This window comes from Sinocyclocheilus anshuiensis, unplaced genomic scaffold, assembly GCF_001515605.1.
Source record: "Sinocyclocheilus anshuiensis isolate Anshui unplaced genomic scaffold, SAMN03320099.WGS_v1.1 scaffold976, whole genome shotgun sequence".
In the NCBI taxonomy this organism is placed as follows: domain Eukaryota; kingdom Metazoa; phylum Chordata; class Actinopteri; order Cypriniformes; family Cyprinidae; genus Sinocyclocheilus; species Sinocyclocheilus anshuiensis.
In genome coordinates this window covers 3,152,023-3,157,253 of record NW_015552538.1, presented here as the reverse complement: position 1 = coordinate 3,157,253, position 5,231 = coordinate 3,152,023, and the positions used below count along the sequence as shown (strand labels likewise).

The 5,231-nt window shown below is 44.0% G+C and overlaps 1 protein-coding gene across 1 annotated transcript in view; it reads left to right on the top strand.

The window, feature by feature from the left end:
• Positions 1 to 5,231, top strand: part of LOC107663904 (armadillo repeat-containing protein 8) — a 26,197-nt gene that overhangs the window by 15,986 nt on the left and 4,980 nt on the right. The window lies entirely within an intron of this gene.

Sequence of the window (5,231 nt, the reverse complement as noted above, 5' to 3'; positions counted from 1 at the left end):
TTTTTTTTTTTTTTTCTTCATCTTTTTTTTTCTTCTTTTTTTTTTTTTCTTTCTGAATGTGCACAGGAATCAGTTATCAGGTTTTGAGTGTGATACATTGTGGTGCATTAAACTTGCATTTTTGTGGCATATATCATTTGTTTTAATGTTTTTGAAAGAATTCTCTTATTCTCATCAAGGCTTACGGTAAAACCAGTAATATCGTGCTCTGAAATGGATCTTTAATTGTTTTCTGTATTTCCCAGTTAAAAACCGGTTTTCTCCCAATAAGTTAATATACAGCCTATTAAGATAATGCTGTAGATAAGAATCTGAAAAGAAAGAAGCTTTAAATAAATATTTTAACGTGCGTGAATAAATCCAACCACCCCTATAGATTCAAGTTTCACTTTCCATAACCCGTGACCGACAGAGAAGCATCTTGGCAGCAAGGATTTAAATCTTTAACAAGACATAAATTGACAGGATTTAAATCTTTAGCAAGACTCAAATTGACACAGGCAGAGTGAAAGACTGGATTTTTTCGATCAGGTAGGGTACAAGTGATTTCAAAACATTTCAGCCGGTTTATATATATCGTGTATATATTATTTATCTTGTATAAGATGCATTTGGTTGAGTTACGCTGCAGTAAAGTGCTTAATTGCAGTACTACGGTGATTATCTCTTCAGCGCGCAGCGCGAGCAGTACAAACAACAATGCAGAATATTAATAACTATAACTGGGACTGTCACATACATAATATTATAATGAGAACACTATTTATACTGTGGATTTTTAGAGTTTAGTTGCCGTGTTTTTGCACGTTGTTGCGTGAAGAACACATCCACAAAAGGAGTTCTGTTTCATTCCTCCTGACCGCCAGAGACAGGGTTACATAGTGGATAATCGCAGTGCCAGCTGGATAGGTCCAGGAAGAATACCAACGAAGTCACGTAGTGACGTAAACCGAGTTGAGCAATATAAGCCACTGCAGCTCAGCGCCCTTCTTCTTTCGCTTTTTCACCTTTGGATTAGGTTATAGCATTATTAGTTCTCATCGTCAAGTACAGCTTTCTAGGAGCAGCAGATTATTCGTCCTCCCAAGATGTGACGATAACTTTGCATTGGATTGAAAACTTCTCTTATTTATCTGACTAGTTCGGATCTATTATTGGGCACATCGCGGCAGGACTGCCGTATTACAAGCTCGGTAGCTACCTGTGTGTGTGCTTCCAAGTGACGGAACGATCGTTCGCCTTTTGGATTGTTTACATTGTTGCCTGCTGGTAAGTTTTCTTGATTATTTTGCTCTCAGGCTGTTACTGTAGGGTGTCCGTTACCTCAAGGTTCTATCCGGGGGTATGCCACCGTATTGTTGACTACTTTTTTGACCGGGGTTGTTTTATTTATTTTTATTTTTTGCTGTCGTTGTATTTTTGCCCTGTGTTATCTGCCAATGGTCCTAACCGTGGGTGTCTGTCGAATAGTTTGAATTAGTGATTGGATTTTACATTTTTCTCTGTTCCTTGCGGTTCATCCGGAGGTAAGACATTACTGCACTTGCCATCGTTCGTCGTTGTGTTTTCTTCGCCGCATTCTGTTTTTCTTCCTGTGTTATCTGCCCAACGGTCCTAGCCATGGGTGTTTGTCGAATAGTTTGGATTGTGATTGAATTTTCTATTTTCCTCGCGGTTCATCTGGAGGTAGGAAATCTCGCAATTTAACATCGTTCCTCGTAGTTGTATCCAGAGTCTAACTACCGCGGTTCAATGGCTTATCACTCCATTTCCACCGCCTTCCCGCTGACTTGCAAGCTCTGTCCTAAGGAGCTTCGGCACGATCATGGCGGGCACGATCTCTGCCCATCACACAAGTGCAATGTACTCAAAATTTCAGAATGCATAGTATAGTTTGTATAGTTCAGAAGGAAGGGTTTTACTCTACATATTTTCTGGTTCCAAAGCGAGATGGAGGTTTCCATCCAATTTTAGATTTGAGGAGATTCAACAAGTTTCTAAAGAAGCTCCCCCATTTTACATGTTCACCGATGTTCTCCGGTCAGTTGCAGAAGGGGATTGGTTCACAAGTGTGGACCTGACAGATGCATATTGCCACGTTCCGATTGCCATGCATCACAGGATGTTTCTACACTTCAGTTTTAATAACAAGAGTTATCAGTTGGCCTCTCCCTAGCCTCTTGTGTGTTTACGAGATGTAAGAAAGCTGCTCTGTCTCCCCTGTGGGCCCAGGGAATACGAATTCTACCATATCTGGATGACTGGCTGGTTTTTGCTCAGACGAAGGCCCAATCTGTGCACAATACACAGCTGCTAATGGACCATGTGGCCAAGTTGGGTCTCTCAGTGAACAGGGTAAAGAGCTCTCTGTCCCCTGCACGATCCATCACGTTCATCGGGATGACTATCAATTCAGTCTCAATGTGTGCCTCTCTGTCTCGGACGACAGATATCCTAAACCTCCTTGTCCAGTTTCGTTTGGGAGTGTCTCTACAGTATGGAGTGTTCCTGAGGCTGATCAGGATGCTAACAGCAGCCTCCTCCGTAATTCCCCTGGGATTACTACATCTGCGACCCCTGCAAGTATGGAACAACCTTCTGCGGTTGGATTCATCTCGTCATCGGCATTGGCGGATCATAGTGACACGCAGTTGCATGCGTGTTCTCCGCAAGTGGATGTCCCTAACCTTTTTGACAGCAGGTGTGCCATTAGGAATTGTCCCCTCTCGTCACGAGGTTATAACAACCGACGCATCCCTCATGGGTTGGGGGGAGGTATGGAACCACAGAGGTATCAGTGGCAGATGGTCAGGGAACCAGTCAATGGACCACATCAACCTGTTGGAGATGCGTGCAGTTTTTCTGGCCTTGAGACATTTCCTTCCGGTTCTAGCGGGCCGCCATGTACTTATCCGTTCAGACAATACATCAATGGTTTTCAATCTGAATCACCAGTGGGGGGTACGAAGTCCAAGAGTTTGTTGCGGCTCACTCGGAAGATCCTCACCTTGTCACTTCCACGGTTTGCATCGCTGAGGGCTGTTTATCTGCCGGGGGTGGTCAGGTTGCAGATGCTCTGTCCAGGAATTGGATACATCCAGGCGAGTGGAGAATGCAAAGGGTTAACCTAGGGTTGGAATTTGCAAAACAGCACCTAAAGGACCCTCAGAATCTGAGAAACAAGATTATCTGGTCTGATGAACCTAAATTCTAAGCATCATGTTTGAAGGAAACCACCAGCACACTTTACTTTTGGGATGGTGCTCTGCAGGTGATGAGCAGAGTTTGAAGGAATCCAACTCTGCTCATCACCTGCAGAGCACCATCCCAAAAGTAAAGTGTGCTGGTAGCAGCCTCAAGCTGTGGGTTTTTTTTTCAGCAGCTGGGACTGGGAGACTGGTCAGGGTTGAGGGAAAGCTGAATGGAGCAAAGTACAGAGAAATCATCAGTGAAAACCTGTTCCACAGCGCTCAGGACCTCAGACTGGGCCGAAGGTTCACCTTCAAACATGACAATGACCCTAAGCACACAGCCAAGGCAACACAGGAGTGGCTTTTGGACAACTCTGTGAATGTCCTAGAGTGGCCCAGCCAGAGCCCTGACTTGAACCCTATTGAACATCTCTGGAGAGACCTGAAAATGGCTGTCCACTGACGGTCCCCATCCAACCTAACCGAGCTTGAGAGGAATTGCAAAGAAGAATGGTAGAAAATCCCCCAATCCAGGTGTGCAAAGCTTGTACCCAGAAAGACTCGAGGCTGTAATTGCTGCCAAAGGTGCTTTAATTAACCACTGAGAATACTTATGTAAATGTAATATTTCAGTTTTTTCTTTGTAATAAATTTACAGACATTTCTAAAATTCTGTTTTCACTTTGTCATTATGAGGTACGGAGTGTAGATTAATGAGAAAAAAAAAATGAATTTAAACAATTGTAGTATTAGGCTGCAACAAACAAAATTGAAAAAAGTGAAGGGGGTCTGAATACTTTCTGAATGCACTGTATATCAGCATTTGTTAAAGAAAGCCCCCATTTTTCCTTTACCCTCAGCTTCTTTAGCAAGGCAGTGGTCGTCTTGGAGGTGTGTTTGGGGTCGTTATCATGTTGGAATATTGCCCTGTGGCCCAGTCTCCAAAGGGAGGGGATCATGCTCTGCTTCAGTATGTCACTGTACATGTTGGCATTCATGGTTCCCTCAATGAACTGTAGCTCCCCAGTGCCGGCAGCACTCATGCAGCCCCAGACCATGACACTCCCATTACCATGCTTGACTGTAGGCAAGACACACGTGTCTTTGTACTCCTCACCTGGTTGCTGCCACACACGATTGACACCATCTGAACCAAATAAGTTTATCTTGGTCTCATCAGACTAGAGGTCTGCACAGGCTTTAAACTGAAGCCCGAATCCGACCCGTACCCGAGATCGTCTGACCCAGCCCGACCAAATTCTGCCGAGTTTTTGTATGGTTGTATACGACAAGACGATAATTCTTCCATCGTGCAAATTATGGTCATTTTCGTCAGTTAAGGCTCGTTAGCATTCGACCTGCTTTAAATCAGACACAGAGATGCAGTGCGGTAAGATCACATTTATTTGAATTAATTAATTATATCATTTATTTGAATTAGCGAGAGAGAGAGAGAGGGATGAAAGTTGCGTGTGTGAACCTGCGTCTGCGCGTTTCTCTCTACAAGCAATGAGACTTAGTTGCTTCAAAAACAGTGATTTTACCCCCTCATTGCAGAGAAATATAAAGTTGCGAGTCAGTAGCCTGTCGAAGCTATTTTACTAATAAAAGTTTCCGTGCTGTGTTGTCGTTGTCGTGTGCACTAATGTGTGCGCGTGTGTCTATGAAAGCAGCGTAGCCTAGGCTACTGCATATGGTTTTAGTTTAGCTATAAACCCGAGCCCAACCCGAAGCTATTCATTAAACATTACCCCAACCCGAAACCCGAAAGTATTTTGGGACTCGTCAGGCTCGGGTCGGGTAGCAGACCTCTACTCAGTAGGGCTGCACATTTTGGGGAATAAAAATAATTGCTAGAGATGCATCGATCGACCGGCCAGGGACTGGAATCAGCTGATTTTTCGCATGATCGGCCTGAACCGGTGACCGGTCAGTCAGTGTCACATCTTGCCAATTCCTAGCCAGTCCATTTTGACGTCACAGCTACGCTCACATCCGCATGTAAACATGTCGTCGGCTTGGAAGTTCTTTACTGTAAGT